General features: G+C 38.5%; 1 protein-coding gene across 3 annotated transcripts in view; it reads right to left on the minus strand.

Moving 5' to 3' along the window:
* Positions 1–27,473, minus strand: part of PTAFR (platelet activating factor receptor) — a 95,294-nt gene that overhangs the window by 7,265 nt on the left and 60,556 nt on the right. For 2 of the 3 annotated variants that reach the window (XR_011967138.1, XR_011967140.1), the window contains exons 2-3: positions 12,342–12,943; positions 1,512–1,618 (exon numbers count right to left, since the gene is read on the minus strand). The gene's annotated coding sequence lies outside the window, so the exon portion shown is untranslated. The remainder of the gene's footprint in view (positions 1–1,511; positions 1,619–12,341; positions 12,944–27,473) is intronic. The other variant, XR_011967139.1, reaches the window with a different exon arrangement.

Here is a 27,473-nt window from a genome sequence, read left to right on the forward strand (position 1 = left end):
GAAATAGTTGAGAAAACATTCATTTTCAGAGGAACACAATGGAGAAACTGAGTAAGAAGGATCCTATCCTGGGCTGAGAGCAGGATTGTCCCCTGTGGCAAGCTTCTGGCTATAACAGTCACATTCTTCTCTGAGTAGTAGAATACAATTTATAATGGTCCCAGAGGCTTTTACATCAGATGGAAGATTTCACTGATCAAAAATTTAACCAGGACTTAAATCTTAAATTTGTCCTAAAAGCCAATCACTAGAGATCATTTATCACCAAAACAAATTCCTTGTTAAGGAACTCCATGACTCAAACAAGCTCCTTAGAGCTTCTGGAGGCTATACTTTTTGATTAGCTCTGAGGGCTGCTCTGAATGGGCAGAACCCTCCTTTCCATACATCACACACAGTAATTAATGACCAACTTTAGGTTTTAGCATTAAAACAGTAACCCCAAATAATTTAACTATCTTACAACTTGATCCACACAGGAGGTGATCTATATTAAAATGAGATCTTGAGCAGTGACCTAGGTAGGTCCCTTGATCCTGACCAAAGAGACATAATAATGACTGACCTTTAAGGGTGAATGAAGAAACTGCCATGACATTGTTTGTCTTGAAATATCACAGAGCTTACTGGAGCCATAAAATTCCTGGTCTCCTTTATCTTTCAACCCCCATAAAATCTCAAGCTATTATAACAAATTTGCTTACAAATATAAATTTGGAAGGCCTTCCAAAAATCATACAAAATATTTTACAAAACATTCCTTTATACAAAAAAAATTTCCCTTTCTTAAAAAAATGTTTATAATTTATCATGAAACCCTCTTGAATCTAATTGACAAAAATTACAAGAAAAGATCTAAAACCAAGACCTTTGCTTATTTACCAAATTGTAAATGCTTGATTTATAGCAAAAACAATTTTAGTTAAAACTTCCTTCTTAATAGCAGAAATAAACATTTTAACATGCTTTATACATCCTTAGATGGAATAGGCTTGAAAATCTCACACACACACACACACACACACACACACACACACACACATACATACATATATATATGTCAAGGATTCTCATTTTCTCAATAGGAATTCTACAACAAAGAAACTCATACACAGAATTTATAACCAATTCCTCTTTTTTTTAAAACAATGCAACTCCTAATATAACAACATTTAGATAAACTACTTTTTCAACAACATGCCTTATTGCATATTTAAAACTTAAAGCAACCTTTTATTCATTCAGGTAAATGCATTTGCACATCACCTTACACAGAAATTTATCTCCTCACCAATATGGGGATACACTGTATTGCCTGATAATCATTTAATATAACTTATTGATTATAGAAATTTGCTATAAAACAAAAAGAGGGACAATGTCATATATCTTAATAGAAGGAAAGAACTTCCTTATCTCTACTCGATTCCAGGAATGAGTATCTGACAGTTAATTTTCCTTTTTCAGAAAGTACATAGTGAACTTGGGAAACAGAGTTAGGAAGATCCTACCTAGGTCATGTCCAAGGTCTTCAAAACTCTCCCCAGATATCTGCCTTTAGCAGTTCTCAGTCTGCAGTCCGTGTCAATTGGCTTTATGATAACTTAGACAACTGTTCCTGTAATCAGAGATTAAAACGATAGTGAATTGTAGTCCCATAAAGTCTTAAATAGCATTCTCTTGGCATCCTTTCAGATAGGGTCATCACAAATTTGATTAAGCTATTAATTATCAAATCAAGTTACATAATTTTTCTGTCCTCTTAAAATACTTCCTCAGACTCTCAAAATATACTTAAACCATCTGAAACTAACACAAAGGTATCCAGAACAACTATCTAGGGAGAGGAGGGGCTTGGCTAACCCCGATTTATTCCCAAATTTTCTTATCTGCCCTTCATATTTTCAATCAAACCTTTATCTTTCTAAATCTCTCAATCCCATTACTCAGATTATCCAGCTTTCCTTTACATTTTAACCATAACTGTCTGCACTGGAATCCCATTCAAGCTTAAACAAAGCAAAGAGGATCATGGTTAATCTTACAGTCTGATGGATTTATGTCCTTGTTTCACAAACTTGTTTATTTTTCCCTAATTATACTCACTCTGGAAGAATGAGATACTTCAGGAATTAAGTTTCTTAGCCAAGATTTCAAATGGAAAATCTGCCATTATATAGCAAACATCAACATTATCACTGCTTATTTATAACCAAATATGTTTCAAATTATCAAATGTCAATCCCAATCTATATGTAACAAAATCCAAATTTAAAGATTGTGTAACAATTACATAAGATTAATGTTGCATCTAACATATGTTCATCCTTGTGTCAAGCACTTTACAATCAGAAATGCCAAATAATATCTTTTTCTGCTTAATTCTGATAAGAAGAACACTATCTGATGCTTCTCTTTATTCCTTCAGGACAGATTTTGACTTGGATATATAAATCTGGACTTGCAATCATTAATGATAAACATTTTAATCCTCTTTTTTTCTCAAGTCAAATACTCTTGCTACTTAAAAGAAAAACTTTATCCATAACTTCACATATTTCCATGAAGGAACACGTTGTGACAATTCTCAGCTCTGAATAGTTTTTTTTTCCTCTGCTTCTTTAAAGAGCTGAAATCCTGTCTCCTTTTTGAGGATCCAGATGAGAAAAAGATTCTTTAGGCTTTTAGCTTTGAATCAGATTAACTAAAGAGCCTAGCCCAGGTGTGGGGGGGGGGCGGAGCCAAGATGGCGGAGTAGAAAGACGCACATATGCTACCTCCAAACCCACTGCCCACAAAATACCTGTAAAAAAAAGAACCACGGGCGAATTCTGGAGCAGCAGAAGCCACAGAACGGAGCGGATGAGATTTCTGCTCCAGAGAGCCTGAAAACCTCTCGCAAAAGGTCCCTCGTGCCCCGGACCCGGAGCAGAGCCCAACTCTGCCTTGGCGGCGCAGCGCTGAAAGGAGCAGATCCGACCAGGCTTCAGGGATGGAATCTCCAGCAGCCGCACGGGTCCCTCCACCCACAGGTGACAAGGGTCTGTGAGAGGGTCTCTTTGGCGGGTCGAGAGGGGAGTGGGGTGCCCCCATAACTCAGGCCCCCTCGGGAGGCAGCAGCTGAGGCAGCAGCAGACCAGGGCTCCCCAAGCAGGCAGGAGCCTGGATCCATTGTTGAAGGTCTCTGCATAAACTCCCTGAGGGAACGGAGCCCGTGAGGTGGCCCTGCCCTGACTTGAGCACCTAAACTTAATCTCACACTGAACAGCAGCCCTGCCCCCACCCCCTGAGGCTGGGGAGCAGCATTTGAATCTCAAACCCCAAGTGCTGGCTGGATGGATCTGGAGGTGAGGTGGGGGTGGAGAAGACACTCAGAAGTCAAGTCATTGGCTGGGAAAATGCCCAGAAAAGGGGAAAAAAATAAGACTATAGAAGGTTACTTTCTTGGTGAACAGGCATTTCCTCCCTTCCTTTCTGATGAGGAAGAACAATGCTTACCATCAGGGAAAAACGCAGAAGTCAAGGCTTCTGTATCCCAGCCCACTCAATGGTCTCAGGCCATGGAAGAGCTCAAAAAGGATTTTGAAAATCAAGTTAGAGAGGTGAAGGAAAAACTGGGAAGAGAATTGAGTGACATGCAAGCAAAGCATGAAAAACAAGTAAACACCCTGCTAAAGGAGACCCAAAAAAATGCTGAAGAAAATAACACCTTGAAAAATAGGCTAACTCAACTGGCAAAAGAGGTTCAAAAAGTCAATGAGGAGAAGAATGCTTTCAAAAGCAGAATTAGCCAAATGGAAAAGGAGATTCAAAAGCTCACTGAAGAAAATAGTTCTTTCAAAATTAGAATGGAACAGATGGAGGCTAATGACTTTATGAGAAACCAAGAAATCACAAAACAAAACCAAAAGAATGAAAAAATGGAAGATAATGTGAAATATCTCATTGGAAAAACAACTGACCTGGAAAATAGATCCAGGAGAGACAATATAAAAATTATGGGACTACCTGAAAGCCATGATCAAAAAAAGAGCCTAGACATCATCTTTCATGAAATTATCAAGGACATTATCCTTCATGAAATTGTCAAGGAGAACTGCCCTGATATTCTAGAACCAGAGGGCAAAATAAATATTGAAAGTATCCACTGATCACCTCCTGAAAGAGACTCGAAAAGAGAAACTCCTAGTTATATTGTGGCCAAATTTCAGAGTTCCCAGGTCAAGGAGAAAATATTGCAAGCAGCTAGAAAGAAACAATTCGAGTACTGTGGAAGTACAATCAGGATAACACAGGATATGGCAGTTTCTACATTAAGCGTTCTCAGGGCTTGGAATAGGATATTCCAGAAGTCAAAGGAACTGGGATTAAAACCAAGAATCACCTACCCAGCAAAATTGAGTATAATACTTCAAGGGAATAAATGGTCATTCAATGATATAGAAGACTTTCAAACATTCTTGATGAAAAGACCAGAGCTGAATAGAAAGTTTGACTTTCAAACACAAGAATCAAGAGAAGCATGAAAAGGTAAACAGGAAAGAGAAATCAGGAAGGACTTTCTAAAGCTGAACTGTTTACACTCCTACATGAAAAGTTTTTTGTAACTCTTGAGACTTTTCTCAGTATTTGGACAGGTGGAGGGATTATACACACACACAAACGCGCGCGTGTGCACACATATAGACAGAGAGCACAGATTGAGTTCAGAAGGGATGATATCTATAAAAAATAAATTTAGGGGGTGAGAGAGGAATATATTGGGAGGAAAAAGGAAGAAATGGAATGGGGCATATTATCACTCATAAAAGAGACAAGAAAAATCTTTTTCAATGGAGAAGAAAAGGGAGAAGGTGAGAGGAGAAAAGTGAAGTTTACTCTTTTCACATATGGCTTAAGGAGGTAATAACATGCTCACTAAATTTGGTATGAAAATCTATCTTACACTACAGGAAAGTAGCAGAGAAGGAGATAAATGGGATGAGGGGGATAATAGAAGGGAGGGCAAATGGGGGAAGGGGGTAACTAGAAGTAAACATCTTTGGGAAGGGACAAGGTCAAATGAGAGAATAGAATAAAGGGGGGACAGGGTAGGATGGAGGGAAAGATAGAAGTCTTTAGCAAAACGACACATATATAGCCTTTATTGAATTGCTTGCCTTGTCAGTGGGGATGGGTGGAGAGGGAAAAAGAGATAGAAGTTAGAATTCAAAGTATTAGAAATGAATGTTGAGAATTGTTATTGCATGTAACTGGGAAATAAGAAATACAGGTAATGGGGTATAGAAACCTATCTTGCCCTACAAGAAAAGAGAGAAGATGGGGATAAGGGAAGGGTGGGGTGTGATAGAAGGGAGAACACATTGAAGGAAGGGGTAATGAGAATGCAAGGTGTTATGAGGTGGGGAGAGGAGGAGAGATAGGGAGAAAAATTGGAACTCAAAATTTTGTGGAAATGAATGTCATAATCTAAAACTAAATTTAAAAAAAGAAAAAATAATTAAGGACAAATCTATATTTAGTCAACAGTTGAATGCTGAAATGACAAAAATAGATCCTTTTAAGTATAATGTATATAACTGATGGCCAGGACAAAAGTAGAAATGTTTGAGCTTAAATCTATTTTTGTTGCATTTTTCTGTCTTTAAATATACTACAATTCAAAAAAAAAGTTTACATGCTAATGTTAGAAGACAGCACATAAAGGAAAACTAGTAAGTGAGAAGAGAGGAGGTATATGTGTCCAGTGTACAGGCACAGCTGAAGATGTCTGGGGAGATCTCCACAAAGTCTGACCTCCAAAGTTGGCCAATTGAAGCCCAGAGAGGTTCTGAGAGTAGAGTCCCATTTTCTGTGAAATGTCCAAGCAGATTCAGCACAGCTGGAGGCATCCAGGAAAGGCATCAAAATAGTTCCCTATCTGGGTTAAATGGTGTCATTATCCAATAGAGAAGAACACAGTAACGGATAAGAAATTAATGTGACCATAAAATTGCCTGGATGAACGTGTATGCAAATTGTTTGGAAAATTGTGTTTTGTGTCTACTTGGTTATTTGGGGAGTGGGACATGTTTGGTATTTTCTTTTTCAAATAATTGACTTTATATGTATTTATAATATATCTCTTCCACTTCCCCTCCCTTGAACAAAAACAACTCCCTCTCCCTCAACAAACCCTCATAGTAAATATGTAAATGTACAAATTCACATATTGACCATTCCCAAGAATGTCTTTTTCTTCATTTCCTTCCCAGCAGGAGGTGAGTTTCATATTTAGTCTTTTGCACTCAGGGTGTATCCTTGTACATATCAGAGTTTGTAAATCTTTAAGTGTTTTTCTCTACAATATTGGGAACATTTTATAAGTCACTCTCCTGATTCTGCTTACTTCACTTTGCATCAGTTTACAGAGATCTTCTCAGTTTTCTCTGAAAGAGTCTATTTTGTTGTTTCTATCACATATCATATATCTGTCACATCACAATTACTTAACTATTCCCCAATAGGAAGATACTCCCTCACTTTTCAATTTTTTGCCACCATGAAAAGAACTGCAATAAATTTTTTGTAAATATTTTATTCTTCTCCCCTTTCTTTGACTTCTTTAGAGTTTAGGACTACTAGTGATATGGCTGGGTCAAAGGAATTGGTAATTATTTGGGCATTATTTCCAAATGTATTCCAGAATGGCTAGACAAATTCACAGCTCCATTTAGCTTCTGTTTCCCTGAACTTTAACACATACAATTTTACTTCTATAAATATAAAGTCCATGGGCCATGGGGTGCAGAATCTTGTTCTTAAGTATATGTATTGTTGTTGTTGTGTTGTTTTTCAGTCATTTCTGACCCCATTTGGGGTTTTCTTCACAAAGACACTGGAGTGGTTTGCCATAATCTTCTCCAGCTCATTTTACGGATGAGGAATTGAGGCAACTAAGCATACATGCCTGTATGTAAAAAATCATAGTGTAACATTTTTCCTTTTGTCCTCTAGCATGGTAGTTCTATACTTTCCAGCCTTAGTCATTACTTTGGACAAAGCAGTCCCAACACCACCACTGTTAGAGACCCACCACAGGTAGGTGGTGCTATAGAGTACAAGGCCTGAGTTCAAATCTGACCTCAGATACTTACTAGCTATGTGACCCTGGAAAAGTCACTTAATGTTTTTTACCTTAGTTTCCCCATCTGTAAAATAAGCTGGGGGAGAAAATAGCAAACCACTCCAGGGTCTTGGCCAAGAAAACCTCAAATGAGGTCAAGAGGAGTTGAACTGAAATGACTCAACAATAACAAAAACCAAACAAGAGGGATTTGCCTCCTTTCTCCTTCTTTCTCCTGGCTGTTGTTTGACAGTATGGTTCACTTTGTTGTTCACATCATGGGGGGCAACTGAACAAGGAGAAATGGGAAAACTAAGAGAAAAGGAGAAGAAGGATTTCTCTGGTTCTGCTAATCCAAAATAGGAAGGAGGAACTGGAACAAGGGCTGTTTCTTATCCTTCCTTCCACTTGCACCCCACTTGGGTGGAGACAAACTGAGAAATGAAAATAGCTAGTCATCTCTTTATAGTCCATGTCCTAAAGTAGATTTTTTCCAAAGGGCCTCTCCAATGCATGATTCATTAGGAATATTTTTAATCAATTTTATTTTACTTCCAAATTCTTTCTCTCCATCACCCACTGAGAAGGCCAGAAAAATAGATCCCATTATAAATATGTATAGTCATGCAAAGGAAATTTCCACATTAGTGATGTCCCCCCACACACACTTCAAAAAAAAAAAAGAGAAAGAAAGAAAAGAAAATATGCTTCCATATTCACTTTGGGTCCATCAGCTCTTTATCTGGAGGTAAATGGCATGTTTCATCATGAATCCTTTGGAATGGTGGTTGGTCATCGTGTTGATCAGAGTTGCTAAGTCTTTGAAAGTTGATTATCTTTACAAAATTGCCATTACTGCCTGCATTGTTCTCCTTGTCTGACTCACTTCACTCAGTTTCCTCATCTATAAAATGGGGATATTAAGAGCACCTACCTCCCAAGTGGTTGTGAAGCTGAAATGAGACGATATTTGTAAAGCTTAGCACAGTACCTGGATCGTAGTAGAGCTTCATAAGTGCTTATTAGAATTAAAATTAAATGAAAGGGATGAGTAGCTCTGGTAGATACATGAAGAACTTAAGAAAGAAGGCCCAGGGAAAGCAGCTAGTTCTTTCCACTGGCCATCCATCCAGCTGCCATCCAGCCTGAATAATTTGATCCAAAAGAATTGATGGGTTAAAAAATACATCATTGAAATAATAGATCATTTCATTAGTCACAATGAGACCACATATCAATATCTGAGGGATGCAGCCAAAGTCCTTAGGGAATAATTCATATCTCTAAATATTTTCATCAACAAAAGAAAGCATCAGGATAATCAAATTCAAATCAAACCTCACATACGTAGGAGATGTATGACCCCGGGCAAGTCACTTTGTTTCCTAATCTGTAGAATGGAGATAATAATAGTACCTACCCCCGGGTGGTTATGAAGATCAAATGAAATAACATTTATGTTATTGTTGTTTGTCCTTCCTTTTCCAGGAGAATCAATGACATCACAGACTGATGTCTTGACTTGCCTGTGAACTGGATTTAAGTGAGGCAGAGCTGCACAAAGTCAGCCGCACTCTCTTCCCAAATCATTGAAGTCCAGTGGCAGGACAAAAGTCAGGTTGACTGGTGATTGCCCGAGATGCAGTGGATGACCTTGGCATCTTTGATGTCAGACCAAACTCCAAGTGCTCCACAGCACTTTCCTCAGCTGCCTTGATGGAAGTTGAAACAAATTGTTCTCATCCCCTGATTCCACAACAGGATGTCTTCACATGCTTAAGGTAGACATCCCCATAATACTAATTAAGCATATGGCAAACTTTAAAGAGCTGTACAAATGCTAGGGGAATATTTTATAGCTACTATTCTGTCACTTTGCTTTGAGTTTATTATGTCTAGTAGCTGACTATTAAAGGTAAACTCACCAGTGGGACCTTGAAAGTGATAGTTTTAAGAGTCTGAAGTCACAAAGTACTTTTTAACCTGGCTCGAAGTTGCCCATTCACTCCTCTACCCAACCCTGATGGACCTGACCTCCAACCTTTGATGGCCAAGTTGGGGGTGGAGTGGGACTATCTTCTAAAGGGGATGCTATATTAGTATAAGAAAAATAAATGTTAAATAGACCAAGAAAGCTTTAAGAATGAAGGTACTAGCAGCTGGGGACATGGACCAGGAATGGCTTCATGGAGAAACTTAAACTGGAGCTGTCATAAATGAAAATGGGGATTTCAGGAGACAACGTGTTTAAAACTAAAAGGAATCAGAATATAGAATGTCAGAACTTGGAGGGGACTTGGAACACAGAATATCAGAGCTGAGAGGGCCCTTAGAACACAGAACGTCAGAGCTAGGAGGAGTCTTAAAATATAAAACATCAGAACCGGGAGGGGTTTAGAACATAGACCACTCTAACACAGAGTACTAGAAGGAGAAGATATCTTAGATACATATCTAGTGTGAGCATCTCATTTTCCATAAGAGGATTCTGAGGTTCAAAGAAAGTCCATGACTTCCTTAAGGTCCTCAGCTTATTGTCTGCATTAATGGCATAACCATGTCTAGAACCCCAAGTCTCTTGGCTTCCAGTCTTTCTGCTGCACCATGACACCTCTTAGACAGTCCAGGACCTAGAATTGCAATGGTATAGGGAACCTCTAGATGAGGAAAGATCCTCTATCAATCCAAGTCTCCACCTTCTCTGCACCTTCTAGCCTTAGAGAGTTGTCCAGGACACTAAGGAATTCTTTTCCAGGGTCACACAGCTAGTATGTATTAGTAATGAAACTTAAACCCAGGTCTTTCTGACTCTGAAGGCAATTATCCATTCCCCTGTCAGAAACCTTATGTCAGTCACACCAGGTCAAAATACTAGCTGTTTGGGCCTGGAGTTAGGAAGTCCTGAGTTCAAACACAGCCTTAGGCATTCACTAACTGTGTGAACTGGGGAAGGTCATTTAACTTGTGTGCCTCAGTTTCCTCATCTGTGAAATTATTATGACAACAGCACCTACCTTCCAGGTAGGTCAGGATCAAATGAGATAATGATTTTAAAGCACTTAATATAGTGCCTAGCACATAGTAGGTACTTAATAAATGCTTATTCCATCTATCCTTTCCTTTCCTTCCTTCCTTTCAAAGGTGACTTGCCTCTGGACCCAGATGGCTCTGCAGGAGAAAGTGAGCCTGGTGCCCTTCCACAGTCCTCCCTCACTCAAATCAAAGTCAACTGCCAGTCATGGGATCATCTTGATGTCATGGTCCTGTTTGAGAAAGAAGGACAAACACACCTGGCCTCTGGGAAATAGAGTGGGAAACATGGTTGCACTTCTGCCTTCCCATCATAGAGAGTTTCAGTTCTGAAACTCTAGAGATTCATGGGACTTCCCTTTCTTTAAGTCTAGGAAGGACAGGAAACCCCTACTGATGACAGTTTCTTGAGAACTTTCCAGGTAAGACCTATTGGGATCAACGGGACAACTTTTAGACGAGCTCTGGCATCTGAAATTTGCTAGCTGTGTGATTCTTCACCTCTCAGAACTTGTCTCCTCAACTGTAAAATGAGGATAATAGGATCATAGTACCAACCCCCCATATATGAGGAAACCCAGGCACAAACGAGCTAAATGATTTGCCAAAGATCACAACAGTAGTAATTAATACAGCCAGGACTTGAAACTAGATCATCTGACTCAAAACCAGTTCTCTTTCTTTTAAAAAAAATACAAATAAATACAATTTTATTACTTAAGTAATTTCAAGTTTTTCATCTGTTTTTCCCCAATTACACGTAAAAACAATTCTTAACATTCATTTAAAAAAATTTTGAGTTCCAAATTCTCTCCCTGTCCTCCCCCTTCTTGAGAAGGCAAGCAATTTGAAAAAAAGTTATGCATGTGCAGTCATACAAAACATATTTCCATAGTAGTCATGTTGTAAAAGAGTAGGCATAGACTATCAGACATGGCAGGGATTCCTTGGGAGGAACCGAGTCAGAAACAGCAACAACAACGATCACTTACTACTGAAGACTTGTGTATCTCATGATCTTATCACCAGCATCATCTTCCTTTTACCTAAACTCATTAAAACTGCGTGGATGCACCCTCAAAGTAAATATTGGCATTTGATAGACTATGTTATCGTACAGAAAGAGACAGAATGTGAGAGTGACAAAGGTGAGGTGTGACACTGGACAGAGTGTTGGACTGATCATAGACTCATCCTCTCTAAGCTAAACATTCACATCCAGCAAAAGCTGCAGCCCCAAAGCAAGACCACTACCAGAAGACTTAAAGTCAACAAATTAGAATGTTTCTCCAAGTGAGAACAGTTCATTGCTAACTTGGAGGGAAAGCTGAGCCAACACAGGTTGGTAACTGTGGAGCAGAGGAGTGGGCAGCTTTCAGAGATTTGGTGTACAGAACTACATTTACTCACATCTCACAAATATCAAGATTGGTTTGATGAAAAATGATGGAGAAATTCTTACAAATTTGACTCAGTTCACAAATTTGAGAAATGAAGCCTTTATCAGAGACATTGGATGTAAAAATTTTTTCCCAGTTTTCTGCTTTCTTTCTAATCTTGGTTGTATTAGTTTGTGCAAAAACTTTTTAATTAAATGTAATTAAAATTATCCATTTTACATCCTGTAATACTCTCTATCTCATTGGGTCACCCAGTTCTTTTTCAACCACAATGTGCCACCTCCCTTGCAGTGGAGGATCAAGAATTTATTTACTGGGGCAAAGAAAGTTAGGTCAGGTTTGAACCTGGGAAGGACTAAACAGTAGGTTATAGAGCATAATGAGAAGAAAGAAATAAAATTTAAACAATATTCTGTAAAATTTGGTTAGATGTTGATAGGAGTTTTAGGAAAAGAAAACTGAAACTATAAACAGAGTATTCCTACTTGCTTATAAATCTTTGGGCAGCCCACCTGTAGCTCTCCTCCAAGAGGAGGAGTAGATGAAAGCATGGGAACAAATAAAGGGTGGTGGGATGCATCATCCTAGCATCCATCCCCAGTTCTGAGCAGAGCCTGGGATAAAGAAAAAAAACAAAACCTTTCCCAGCCCTTAAGAATGCTTGAGGGCTGTGCACACAGGCCCCTCCACCCACTAGGAAAGGGTTGGGAAACAGAGGCCACAGGAGATAATGGAAAGAGCAACAGGTGTGGAACCAGAAGACCTGGCTCCATATCTCCACTCTGACCCCTTCTTGCACTACTTACCTCACAGGGTTGCTGTGCAGAAAATGCTTCTTTTAATTTTATTGTTATGAACTTGATCCTCCATAAATCATTTCCATACATAAAGAAGAAAAGATAAAAAGAAATCATATGATATCATGAATTTCAATTATGTATACGTTGTTTTTTTTAATTATATGAGGAGTAACACATTAATTCCAATACAGTCTTGCTAATCTGTCTCCGAACTTCCTTTTTCTCTTTTCTTTGTATTTTAAAATGTTTCATTGATGGCTTTTTCTTCCTACTTTCTTTTGCTTTCTTTCCTTCTTTCCTTCCTTTCTTTTTTCTTCTTGCTTTTTCTCTCCTTTTTTCTCTCTTTCTTTCTTTTTGGTACTACTATTACTACCCTCTTTCCCCCATAATTTTGCCCACTCACAAAATAAAATAAAATAAATACCCTCCTTTATGATAAATAAGTATAGTCAAGCAATTCAAATCCATACATTGGTCACGTTAGAAAATGTATGACTCATTATTGTAATGGACTGCATTACCTCCAGTCCAGTATTTGTCAAGATGCCAGTCTTCTGGGTGACAGTCTTCTGTGTGACTGTATTATAAAGCAGTAATCCTCTCTGGTACTGGATAAGAAATAGAGTAGTGGATCATTGGAATAGATATGGTACACAAAACACAATAGTAAATGAGCATAATAATCTAACATTTGATAAACCCAGTTTAGAACAAAAAGTCTAGTGTTTAGAACAAAAAGTCATTGAAGTTTTGACAAAAACTGATGAAGAATGCTATCCATTTGCAATGGAAAAACTTATGGAGTCTGAGCATAGATTAAAGCATACTGTTTTTCACTTTATTTTGTTCTTGGGTTGTCAGGTTTTTTTGTTTGCTTGGTTTTTTTTTAGTCCATGTTTTCTTTCACAACATGATGAATATGGAAATGTTTTGCATGATTGAGTATATTGAGTATATATATATATCTACATATATATATATATATATATATATATATATATATCAGATTGCCTATCATATTGGGCAGGGAGTTGGGGAGAGGGTAGAGTGAAAGAGGGGAAGAGAAAAACGGGAACTCAAAATTTTACAAAAGAATGTTAAAATTGTTTTTACATGTAATTGGGGAAAAATAAAATATTGTTTTTAAAAGATGTCAGTCTTTTGGAATCATGGTTGTCCATTTCAGTTTTCAGAGTACAAAGTTGAAGTTACTGTATAAATTTCACACTGCACCAGTTTATAAAAATCTTTCCACATTTCTCTGAACACAACACTGTAGCTTATTTTTAAAATATTTTTTTCTTGATAGCATTTCTTTTTCTATCACCTATATTTCCCCCTGTATCATTTCCCTTAGGTCTGGGATTATTTTTCCCTTGAGAATTGCTTTTTGCTTTGTTCAATGTCTTTTTTCTGAGTTTGGAATATTTAAATTTTTTTATTTATTGTTTTATTAATCTGAGTATTTAATATTTTTGTAAATATTCTTTCATTTTAAGTTATTAATTTTGTTGGTACACAATTGAGTAATATAATTTCCAATCTTTTTCTTTCCTTTTCATTTGTTGTGAAGTCTCTTTTTTATTTTTTTTAATATTAGCAATTAACTAACAGATTAATCTATTTTCTCAATTTAAATAAACTTAGACCCTAGTTTTATTTATCAATATAGTGGGGCTGGGGTAACAGGGTTTCAATTATATCTCCTTTTTTCAGGATATTTCTTTTTTTTAGAATTTCTATTTTTTGTGTTTAATTGAGATTTTTAAATTTGTTAGTTTTCTAGTTTTTTTTTAGTTTCATTGTCAGTTGATCAATTCCCTCTCTTTTTATTGATAAAAAAGTTTTAGAGACTTAAATTTTCTCCTGAGTATTTCTTTGACTACACCTCAAAAGTTTTGGTATGTTGTTTCATTGTTGTAATTGTTTATGAAATCACTTATTGTTTCTATTATTTGTTTTTTAAACACTAATTCTTTAGGATTAAACTATTTAGTACCCATTTAAATTTGAATCCTTTCTTCAAATACCCTTTATTTATTGTCATTTTTATTGCATTGTGATTAGTAAAGTATGTGTTTAGCATTTCTGATTTCCTGCTTTTGATTATGAGTTTTTTATGCCCCAACATATTATCAGTTTTTGTAAAGGTGTTATGCACAACTGAGAAATAGATGTATTCTTTAATTTTTACTGTTGATTAGTTCTATTTGATTCTTCATAATCCCATTTGGGATCTTCTTGAAAAAAAAATACTCTAATGGTTTGTCATATCCTTCTGCATCTCATTTTACAGATAAGGATATTGAGGTAAACAGGACTAAGAAACTTACCTAGGGGTCATACAGCTAGTATCTGATTCCAGACATGGACTCAGGTTCTCCCAGCTCCAGAACCAGCTCTCTACTCCCTGTGCTGCCTACCTGCCCTAGTCTTTAAATTACCATTCTATAATCACATGAGATTGATCTAATTTTTCTAAAATTCTATTGAGGTCATTGATTTATATAACAAATATAAATTGATTCATATTTTCATTAGATTTGTCTAATTCTGAAAGAGGCCTGTCGAGGTCCCCAACTACTCTGGTTCTGAAGTCAATATTTTCCTGTAATTTAGTTAACTTTTCCTTTAGGTTCTTATATGCTATTCTGTTTAGTCCCTATATACTTAATAATGGTATATTTCATGAACTATGTTGCCTTTAAGCATAATGTACTTATTCTGCTTAAAGGGGCCAAAGTCCCCCAGTGCATCCTGGGTCATCTCCAGTCATCTTGAAGAATATCTGGTCACTGGATTCAGATGACTCTGGAAGAGAAGTGAGACTGGTAACCTGCACAGCCCTCACTTACTCAAAACAAAGTCAAGTGCAAGTCATGTCATCATTTCTCTGATGGTATAGTCTTCAGCAACGAAGGATGAACACAATTTATTCTGCTCATTTCTTTGAGCAGTGTCTATTTTTTCTGTTGCTTTGTCTGAGATCATGATTGCTACTCCTGCTTTTTAGAATTCACCTAAAGCATAACAAATTATGCTTCAGTCCCTAACTTTAATTTGGTATGAATCTTTGTATTTGTAGTATATTTGTTATAAACAACACATTATAAGACTCTGCATTCTAATCCATTTTGCTATTTTAAGGATGAGTTCATTTCTTTCCTGGTCATGACTTTTAATTGTGTGTTTTCCTCCATCATATTCTCTATTTCTTACTTTTCCACTCTTCCCCTTTTTTTGTTTTTTTCCTGTTTCCACATATTTATTTTTTTAATTAATTAATTAATTAATTTTTAGTTGTCAATATTCACTTCCACAAGATTACAAGTTCCAAATTTTCTCCCCATCTCTCCCCTCTGCCCACCCCAAGACATCATGCATTCTGATTACTCCCTCCCACAATCTGCCCTCCCTTCTATCACATCCCTCCCTTCTCTCATCCTGTTCCCTTCTATTTTCTTGTAGGGTGTAACAGCAAGGACCCTGGAATATGCAGAATGGCCTGCTATCCCAGGTTCTTAGATCTGCTTTTCTAAAAGGAAAGCAAATTTTGAAGGATCAGCAATCTACTTTAATCAAGCACATATATCATTAGTTCAAGGGAAAAAGTCAGCACCTTGAACTTCAGAGAAAACACAGAGAAATAAAGACCAAGAGACAGGGCTTCCAACTCTCTGACCATAAGCAATATATATATCACAGATCAACAGACAAATTCAACTGTCTGACCATTACATACATATATAATTGCCAGAGAGAGAAGCACCAACATCTGGGTTTTCAAAGCTGAGGGACTCCCTAGTGGCTACCCAGAGTCTCCTCTAACCAAACACTTCCAATGAGTGAGGTCAAAAACAAAACCTCACCACAGAGTATGTATACACTTTTCAGACCCAGAGGGCATCACAACCCTTGAGAGCCAGTGCCTTATTAGAAATGAACAAACTGTGCGGGTCTTCCTACAGATCAAATCTCCCCTAATCAAGCTTCCCTTAATGGGCAGGCCCATTAATGAGTGGGAAAGATCTTTAACTCTCATTAACATAATTAACATTACATAGAGTAAGAGAGATTTCTATACCCCATTGCCTGAATGTCTTATTTCCCAGTTGTATGTAAAAACAATTTTTAACAATCATTTTTAAAATTTTGACTTCCAACTTCTCTCCCCTCCTCCATCCCCACCCACCTCCATTGAGTAGGCAAGCAATTTGATATAGGTTATACATGTGTAGTCATGCAGTCATGTTGTAAAAGACTAACTATATTTTCCTTCATTCTGTTCTGTTCCCCATTTATTCTATTGTCCCTTTTGACCTTGTCCCTCCTTAGAAGTGTTTACTTCTTGTGTTGGGGGGTATGTCTTCACATCTCTTCATTTAAGACCCATTTGATCTCTATAATTTTGTTACATTTACTTTTGATTTTTTGGTGTGTTTTTGTTTCCATTGACATTATTGTAGTTAATATGTATATTGTTTTCTTGGCTCTGCTTACTTCATTTTGCATCAGTTCATACTGCTCTTTCCACGTTTCTCTATACACTTCTATATGCTTTGTACATATTTATATTTATTACTTACGTATTTCTGGTGTATATATTTTTATTTAGGCTTGTTTCTTCTCCATTAGAATGTAAGGTCTTTGTGATAGGGATTATTGCATCCTTTATACCTGCACTTCCAATACCTAGCTCAGTGTTTGACACAAAGTAGGTACTGATAAATAACTTGTTGATTGATTGGCTATAACTCTAGTCTCTATATTTCAACTCCTTCTCCCAATATATTCCTCTCTCACCCCCAATTTTATTTTTTTAGATATCATCCCTACCTATTCAACTCACCCTGTGTCTTCTTTTTATACATATATAATCCCTCCAACTACCCCAATACTGAGAAAAATCTCAAGAGTTACAAATATTATCTTTCCGTGTAGGAATGTAAACAGTTTAACTTTAGTAAGTCTCCTATGATTTCTTTTTCCTGTTTACCTTTTCATGCTTCTCTTCATTCTTGTGTTTGAGAGTCAAATTTTCTATTCATCTCTGGTCTTCTCATCATGAATGCTTGAAAGTCCTGTATTTCGCTGAATGATCATTTTTTCCCTTGAAGTATTATACTCAGTTTTGCTGGGTAAGTGATTCTTGGTTTTAATCCTAGCTCCTTGACCTCTGGAATATCATATTCCCAGGCCTATAATCCCTTAACGTAGAAGCTGCTAGATCTTGTGTTATCTTGATTGCATTCCCTAAAAGCTCAAATTGTTTCTTTCTGGCTGCTTGCAATATTTCCTCCCTGAACTGGGGGCTCTGGAATTTGGTTACAATATTCCTAGGAGGTTTTTTTTGGTATCTCTTTCAGGAGGTGATTGGTGGATTCTTTCAATATTTATTTTACCCTCTAGTTCTAGAATATCAGGATAGTTTTCCTTGATAATTTCTCGAAAGATGATGTCGGGGTTCTTTTTTTTTTTTATCGTGACTTTCAGGTAGTCCAACAATTTTTAAATTGTCTCTCCTAGATCTGTTTTCCAGTTCAGTGCTTTCTCCAATGAGATATTTCACATTGTGTGCTATTTTTTCATTCCTTTGGTTTTGTTTTATAATTTCTTGATTTTTCATAAAGTCAGTAGCTTCCATCTGTTCCACTCTAATCTTTAAAGAATTATGTTCTTCAATGAGCTTTTGGACCACCTTTTTCATCTGACCAATTCTGCTTTTTAAGGTATTCTTCTCCTCATTGGCTTTTTGGATCTCTTTTGCCAATTGGGTTAGTCCATTTTTTAAGATGTTATATTCATCAGCATTTTGGGGTCTGCTTTAGCAAGCAATTGACTCATTTTTCATGGTTTTCTTGCATGACTCTCATTTCTCTTCCCAATTTTTGCTCTACCTCTCTTACTTAATTTTGAAAATCCTTTTTGAGCTCTTCCATGGCCTGAAACTAATTCATATTTTCTTGGAGGATCAGGATGTAGGAGCTTTGATTTTGTTATCTTCTTATGTTTGTATATTTTGATCTTCCTTGTTACCAAAGTAAGATTCTATAGTCTGATTCTTTTTTCTGGTTTTTATTCATTTCCCCAGCTAGTTACTTGACTTTTGAGCTCTTTTGAGCTATCTGCTTCCCATGGGGGTGGAGGGGTGTACTGTCAATCCCTTGATTTCCCCATAATCTTTGAGCCTACAGCTCCAGAAGCAGCTGCTGTGGCTGCCAGAGGCTCCTTCACTCCGTCCACCACCCTGATGCTCGGGTCTGACCACTCTACTCTCTCACACAGGTCCCACAGGTTTTTTTCCATTGACCTTCCAATTTGTCCTCAGAGTTTTGGGGTTGTGAAGTCTGGAAATCACCACAGGTGCCAGATATTCAGTCCCCCCAAGGCCTGCTCAGGTCCCATCTGTGCCAGCATGGCCCACATTGGACTGTGCTCCATTCCCACTTCCTGCCAACCTTCTAGGCTGTCTTGGACTGGAGATTTGCTTCACTCTGTCATTCTGTGGGTTCTGCAGCTACAGAATTTGTTTACAGTCATTTTTTGCAGATATTTGTCTGGTCTTGGGGGAAGATCTCTAGCAAGTCTCTACTTCTACTCCACCATCTTGACTCTGCCACCCCCTTTTCCCCCTTTTTTGAAAGCAGAAGAAAGTATTAAAAGAAAGAATCCTATTCACTGTGTATATTGTCTGGGATATTCTCATCTATGTGCCTTCTTTGATTTATGTTTACTCTCTGCTTGGACAATTGGGTTTATTTGCAATTTGCTCCATGTGTTCTATGTGTGCAGGTGTCATTTGGTGAGAAGACAGTCAAGTCTTGGATATGTAGCTTCGGGTACTCTTTCCTCATTATGGCATAGCGATTGGGAACTCAAATTGAACCTAAAAATTATTTCCCTTAGACTAACAATATTTAGGAATGGGTGTGAATAGATATAATTCTAGCCTAGTATCCTTCCTGTGCAAGGAGAACAGGGTGTCAAACTCTGGCCCAAACTTCCTGCTCCCCCTTCTCCTGGCAAGAACCAAAGTCTTCCTTGGAAAATGGTGGGTGGAGAAGACTCTAGAAATATTTATTCATGCCTCTCTATGAGCCACATGAAGTCACACCCAACTGGATACACATAACTAACTACATGGGCAGTTCCTACCACACTCCCTTACAGTTTCAATGACCACACTTGTCCCGGAAAAAAGATAAGAGACATACTTCTTCTCAGAAGAGAAGTAGAGTACTATGATTGTGAAAATTAGAATTAAAGATATAGATATACATATACTATTAGGTGCAGTCATTTAATCAGTTGGATATTGTTCAAATTTTTCTTTGTTGAAAGGAAGGAGTTAATTGAGGGAAAATATAGTGGAGTATCATTCTGTTGAAAAAGGTTATTAATTGAGGGAGGAAGAAAAGTCATCTCTTAAAAGGAGTACATATTCTTTTTCTTTTTGTGATCCCTTCCTTTTTCATTGGATCATAGATTTAGAGCTAAAAGAGACCTTAAAGGTCATTGGGACCAACTTTCTCATTTTGCAGATAAGGAAACTGATGTGAGAGAGGTGAAGCCGCTTGTCCAAAGTCACACATATCCTCAGTAACTGAGTTGTGCTAAGTGGCACTGTAGTGCATAGAGTTCCAGACCTGAAGTTAGGAAGACTCATCTCCCTGCATTCAAATCTGGCCTTTGACACTTACTAGCTGTGTGACCCTAGGCAAGTCACTTCACCCTGTTTGCCTCAGTTTCCTCATCTGTAAAATGAGTTGGAGAAGGAAATGACAAACCACTCTAGTATCTCTGCCAAGAAAACCCCCAAAAAGGGTCATGACAAGTCAGACATGACTGAAACAACTGAACAACAAAAACCTCCAACCAGAAATCCAGCTTTATTTCCCCTGCATCAGCATCATTGAGTTCATCCTTCATTGCCCGTGCCATCAGAGAAATGATGACATAACTTGCACTTGACTTTGTTTTGAGTGAGGGAGGGCTGTGCAGGTCACCAGCCTCACTTCTCCTCCAGAGCCACCTGGATCCAGTGACCTGATATTCCTCAGGATGACTGGAGATGACCCAAGATGCACTGGGAGGCCTTGGCTCCTTGAGATCAAGGTCTTTGCAGGTACTCACTTAGAGTGAGGCAATGCCCATTCATTGAATAGGCCTGTTGAAGATGTAGCCAGGGCATGGCCCCTTTAATGAGGTCAAGAAAAAGAAAGACATCAGACTGAGTGGGAGCCAGCAGCAGTTACTATTGATGGCCTTAGGCAGGGGCCCATTGGAGGCCCAGTTTCAGAGTGCAGCAGGTTTAAGGTTTTGGGATGGGAAGCGAAGGGAAGGGAAAACCAGTAAAAGTTAAAAAAGTGAAAGCCGGTAAAAGCATTAGCATCAGCAACACAGTTAAAGATGGTTTTTTCCTCTCTGCAGAAGCACCTACTTCTATGTGGACCCTGGAGATTGCAAGGAGTGTGGATAAGCAGATTGTCCTCTCATCTGCCAGCAAGATTGGACCAGCTACTTAAAGTTCAATCTTTGTTGGTGCCATGGGGTTTCCTTCTGCAGCCATATTTCCTACCCAGGCCTCCTGTCATTTCCAGGCTCCTAGTACCTGCTTGGGTTTCATCTAGGCTTGACATAGGGTTTAAAGTGTAGAGATCATTGGCAAATAAATATTTTATGAACTGTCATATCAGCATATCAATATTTTATAGTGTTATCAAAATTGTCTCAATTGCTCCCATCCTGTTAAGATTTACATTTCTTTCCAAATTTATGTGACCCAAAAGAATGCAATTCTTATTAGAAATTAGAATACACTTAGTGAATGGAACTGGAAAAGCAAAGATATAGCATTAAATTCCCAGTGATAACCCTGCTCAAGCAAATGTGTGGAATCTTATCCTCTACTTGGGATTCTCTAGAGTAAGTTTGAGTGGCTTTTATATATAAGGTAGATGTGTGCCCATGTAGATTACATATTTCCACATGGGTTGCTACATTCAGTTTGGGGGAAGGCACTGAATCTTTTCTACTCTTCCCCAGGGGAGACATTGATTTCTGCCTGGAGGGAAACAAGAGAAGAGGCTACAAGGTCATTTTTTCTGTTTTTCTCAAAGAAAGAGAGGTACTAGACTAGACATAGATCTATTTGCCCCCTAAATATTGCTAGTAAAAGTTCAAGCCACTTTCTAGGTCACTGTTCCTTAAAGGAGACAGAGTAACCCCAAGCTTGACACCTTCTCACCAAATGCTAATTACACAAAGACCATCACAAATAGTGAAGTGTGTAAGTCCATTTATCCAAGAAGACAACAAACAGAAATCAGAGAAGTGATATATATTAGAATATATCAGAAAATACATAGAGTGAATGAGTTCTCCCACTGGGAGAGAGGTATCTCATCTCAGCCAAGGAGAGAACCCAATCTCAGCCAAAGGGAAATTTCCCATTGTCTCGAGGGAGACATGCTGAAAATTAAGAACATGTTGAGGGGTTGGCTCCTGTCTGCTGCTTCCCAAAGTTCTCTTTCTCCACAGGTATTTTCTTGAAAAGAGTCTGGAATCATGTGTATCTCTCAGAAAACAGGCATGAAGAATATCTCTTCTCTCCAAAGCTTTCATGCCAACTCTGCCCCTCACAGCAACAAATCATAATTCTCTATATAAATCTGGAATCACATGTAAGCATCAGCACTTTTAAAAGCCTTAGGCTCAAAACTCTGGTTACATGGAGAAAACTTTTCCAGCTTTCCTTCTGAAGTCAATAAAAAGTAGGGAAGAAATCATCTCATTAATATTCACTAGTGCTATGGTAAGAAGAACTTAATAGAATTTAAGGTCAAGCTCCATCAGAATACTGGACTTGGATTCAAGAAGAATTGTGTTCAAATCCAGCCTCAGACATTTATTAGCTGTATGATCCTGGACTTATTTCTGCCTGCTCCAGTTTCTTAATCTATAAAATTAGGATAATAGCACCTCCCTCCCAGGGTTGTTGTGAGGATCGAATGGGACGTTTATAAAGTGCTTTGCAAACTATATGGCACTATATAAATACTAACTGCTATTATTATTATTATTATTATTATTATTATTATAGTAGGGGGAGGTAGGGAAAGCAGAGAAGGCCCCCTTTGTTCACAGGCAGAGCAGTAGATACCAGTGCCCCAAAGCAGGTTTACTGTTTATACCATGTCCCTCTTCAGGGTCCTGAAATAGTTGATAATATCATAGGGTCAGAGATTTGGAGTTAGAATGGATCTTAATGGTCACCTGGACCACAGAGTGACTTAGAAAACCACAAATTAACATTATTTGTGTTGTCTTGCATTTTTATTTATTTCATTAAACATTTCCGAATTACATTTTAATCTGGTTTGCTAGGGAGGGGTGAGTTTGATATTTCTGCTCTGGTCTAATCTCCTCCTTTTCCAGATGAGAGAACTGAAGCCCAGGGACATGAAATGACTTGTCTAAGATCATATGGCTGGTTAGTAAGACAACTCATGGATGTTCCAGTAAGTCTCTCTTTCCCATGGAATCCTATCCTGGATCTTCAAGATTCATAGTACCAGTCACCTCTGGGAAGATGCACATCCTTTATAGACTCTTGAATAAGCAATCCCCTTCCCAGAAATTCATTTGGCTTTGTTCTCCAATTAGGAAATTGTAGAGTGATTATGTAAATGCTTCTCTTTTTTTCTCTGAAAAATATTCTATAACAGGAAATCCCTTTCTCTCACCAAAAGGTCTGGTCCCAGATTGCTCATGCTTGGAAACATGAATTTGGGCTGAGTGGGAATACCATCTCCTTCTGCATGAAATCACTCATTTCCCTAAAGACCAATCCCTTGAGCTGAGAAAATCAGTTCTCAGGACATCTAGTTTCTTACGTGGGCTCAGAAGCAGATCTTGGAGATGGTGTCATTCCAGATGACACAGATGTACTTAATGAGATCAGACAAGTAGATAGTTGAGGTGGAGTTAAGACAGAGGTCAGAGGAGTTGAAGAGGTCTAGCAACGAGGCCATGGTGTTAAAAAGTGTCATCAATGCACAGTTAGAGCTTTGAGCTCCTGAGGACACTGACAGGCAGGGATCAGAATGGACAGGGAAGAGCATGATGGAGGTGATAGAGCCATCAAGGAAGCCGAGGGAATGCTCTGGTTGTGGGCACAGAGCAGAGATGTCCGAGTTACTATAAAGCAGGAAAATGAATATCTTTGCTTTAAAAGACCCACTTCATGCTACATTGGGTTTAAACAATTCCAACTAATTCCATTCCCATACCCCAGCATTTCCTCTCCTTGACCTGTACCTAAAAGATAAAGAAAGTAACAAGGGCCAGGGCTTAAGTTTTTTTTCAAAATACAGGTTTTGAGAAAGGAAGGAAACAAGCATTTACTAACATTCCAAGAACTATGTTAAGCACTTGCCAACTGTGTGCTGAGTGCTGTTTACAAAGATTATCTCATTTTTGATGCTTGCCACAACCCTGTGAGGTAGGTATTATTATCATTATTCTCAGTTGAGAAAACTGAAGTAAACAGAGGTTAAGTGACTTACCCAGGGTCACACAACTAAAAAAGTATCTGAGGTCAAATTTGAACTCATGTCTTCCTGACACAAGGTTCAGTATTCTATCTATTGTGCTATGGGCTACTTGTGGTATAGAAACAAGATGTAAGGAGTTCGAATCCTGCCTTAGACACTTACTAGTGGTGGAATCCTGGGAAAGTATTTAATCTGAGTTACTTTATTTGTAAAATGGGAATAAACTGGGTTGTAAGGAACAAACTTCATAGCTATACATAGGTGTTAGTTGTCACTATTACGATATACACTATACTCCTTCTCCGTAAATTCAGGTTGGTTCATGGCAGCAACTTTCCTAGTTGCCTGAACTTAATGGGACTGACAGGGAAAAACTCAAGACAGGGAAAAACTCAAGAAAGGAAAAGCACGTGGTAGCTGTGTTGTTGATCTCTTCTCTTCTGGGACTTCTGCTATGAAATGACCCTTCCCAGAAGGAAGGCTGCTCATTTAGAGCAACGTGCTTGTCAACCTCTCTGTCTGTAATTTCTCTTCCATGTCTTTTCTATTAGATCACATTTCTGTGGCTCAGGGAAAAGAGCCCTGACGTTGGAGTCTTGGGTTCAAATTGTGCCTCTGATGCTTCCCAACAATGTGACCTTGGGACGCTAATTTAACTACCTGTGACCTCAGTTTCCTCATCTGTACAATGAGAGAGTTGGATTAGATAATCTCTGAGGTCTTTTGCAGCTCTGGATCTATGAATATCTTTGAGGTGTGACCAAAGGCTTTGGCGCTAGCCCGATACTGAGGTTAGACTCACCTGAGTCTGCAGTATGTAGTTGTCATAGTTCTCTCTTCCCAGAACTCTCAGTCCTGGTCAAACTGGACTGCCCTTGTTCCTTAACCTGCCTTTCACTCCCTTGCCTCTGAGTGGCTCCTGCTACCTGATCCTGTATAAAGGTGTTTGATCATGGGAATCCCCGATGAGTCAGATGAGGCCCCTGATCAACTTTATACTATTATGAAATACCAACCTTTGTCTGAAGAGTCCTGCCCAAGAAGACTGGCACTTTGCCATCACAGGGCACTGTGCCATTTAGGGCACTAAAAGGATACTGGAAATGCTTCTGACTGGTCCCTAATGACCATACTGAAGGTCATCAGTGATGGAATCATAAGAGCCACTGTATTGATCATATCCCCCATGGTCTATAAACATCTCACTCTCTTTTTTCCCCTTCTTCCTCCATCTTCTTTCTTCCCCTCTCGCATGTTCTCTCCCTTGGATGTCCAGACTGGAGTGCAGCAAGTGGAGGTGGAGGATGGCCATCCTCCCCATACCCAGGAACAACAAAAAATAAAAGGCTAATGAAAGGAGAAGCCTTTCAGGGTCAGCTGCCCATGCTTCCCCAGGTATCCTAAGAGGAGAAGTCAGAGACCTTGAGTTCCTGGATATCTTCTCCCTTTCTCTTTCCTTATTTTGAGCAGAGATTCAGATGAGCATGGGTCACAGGGATGGGCCACTTCTGATATAACCAGACTCCAGAGCTTCTCTTCCAACCCACATTAGCACCAATAGTTTGGGTGCCCAGAACAAGGCGATTGCTCCATCTCACTCTGAGAGTTCTGAGGATACCCTTACAGGACTGTGGGGATCATGGGATTCACCTAATATCACCTTGAGCCCCCATCCGAAGTGTTCTCAATTTCAATTGACAGTAATACTTTCCCAATACCATTTGCCAGGGACAGCATATCCCTAGTATCATTTCACTAGTTAAAATCTCCATGACACTACTGAAAAACAATTAACACCAATTAGCTTTTACAAAGGAATATTTACTGAAAACACAGTTTGTTATTGTTGTTGTTTTGTTGTGTCCAACTCTTTGTGACCCCATTTTAGAGTTTTCTTGGCTAAGATACTAGAGTGGTTTGCCATTTCCTTCTCCATTTACAGATGAAAGTGAGGCAAACAGGTTAACTCTGATTGCCAAGGAAGGGAGGGAAAGAGAGAGAGAGAGAGAGGGAGAGAGGAAGGGAGGGAGGGAAGAAGGGAGGGATGGAGAGAGAGAGAGAGAGAGAGAGAGAGAGAGAGAGAGAGAGAGAGAGAGAGAGAGAGAGAGAGAGAGAGAATGACTCTATGTAAGTTTGACAGTTCCCAAACTTGAGAGTTCCTGACTTCAAGAGTTGAGCACTGGGCCTCCTCAAGGGATGTTTTCTCTTTGGAAAGGGAGGTCTGCCAGCATAGGATCACCCTACACTAAAATAAGTCAAGCCATGGGGAGGCCAGACATCTAAACTTTGCCAACCCTCCTATTACCTTCACTTGTTTAGTTAGGGCAGGTCTGAAGTTATTGGGAGGTATTTGTTCAACAGTATCCCTGCCCACCCAAAATGTGTTTACCTTCCAGAGGGAGTCTACTGGGTCATTTGAGTGCTTTATATTTCTGTGTTTGTTCATGGGTGATCATGAGTGCTTTGATGGTAGTAGGAAATAAAGGCTACCCCACACCTAATACCCATAGTATACCCTGAGTGCCAATAAAAATGTCCAGATCTTATTCAAAGCAAGAAGATCAATATCACCAGATCACAGAACATAGGGGAAAACTATACCTTCCGAGGTTTTCTGCTATTCCATAACAACTTGCTGAGATCATCCAGATAGTAAATAGAAGTCAGAATTTGAACCCATGTCACATCACCTACTCCAAATCCAGCATACTACAATGCTTACCCAAGACTATGGGCCTAGAAATATTCCATGAAACAGGATAAGGACAGTATTCATGACCTTATAAACATATGAGATCTGCCACCCTCTGGGTCCCAAAGGTTATCCTCATCACCTTTTCCCCTGGAACAGAAATCAAAATTGCATTTGAAGAAGCAAACTTCAGAAACAGGGTTTTCTTTTTTCAGTAACCATGACTTGCAGAAAGCCTTAATGAGTCATTTCCTGCTCTTTGCACCCCAGCTTCCACCTCTATATGATAATTTAAACTAATGTGTGAGTGTGTGTGAAGGAATGAAATCATAAGACTAGGAGTCCTGCTTTAAGAAAAGATGCTGAACTATTCTCAGCAATATAATGAGCCGAGACAGTTCTGAAGGACTTATGATGAGAAAAACTATCCGCCTCCAGAGAAAGAACTGATGGGAAATGAATGCAGATCAAAGCAATACTTTTCTTTTACCATCTTTATTTTTCTTTCCTTTTTTTGGTCTGCATTTACTTTTGCAACATGACTAATATGGAAATGAGTTTTGCGTGACTACACATGTACAATCTATATCAAATTGTTTCCTTCTCATAGAGGGGGGAGGGAAAAGAGGGAGGAGATAATTTGGAGCTCAAAATTGTAATAAATGAATGCTAAAAATTGTTGTTACACGTAATTGGAAAAGATAAAATATAAAAAATTAAAAGAAAAGATGCTGGAGAAGATGCTGAGACCATTGTCTCCCAGGCTCAAAGAGGACCATGGGTGGTTCCAAGGACACCCAGCCAGACCAACCCAAATTAGCTCCAGGATTTTCTCAAACCAAAATGTAAGACACGTAATGCTAAGTACATGTAAGTGGAAAAGCACTCAGT

Source organism: Notamacropus eugenii, chromosome 5 (genome assembly GCF_028372415.1).
Source record: "Notamacropus eugenii isolate mMacEug1 chromosome 5, mMacEug1.pri_v2, whole genome shotgun sequence".
Classification (NCBI taxonomy): Eukaryota; Metazoa; Chordata; class Mammalia; order Diprotodontia; family Macropodidae; genus Notamacropus; species Notamacropus eugenii.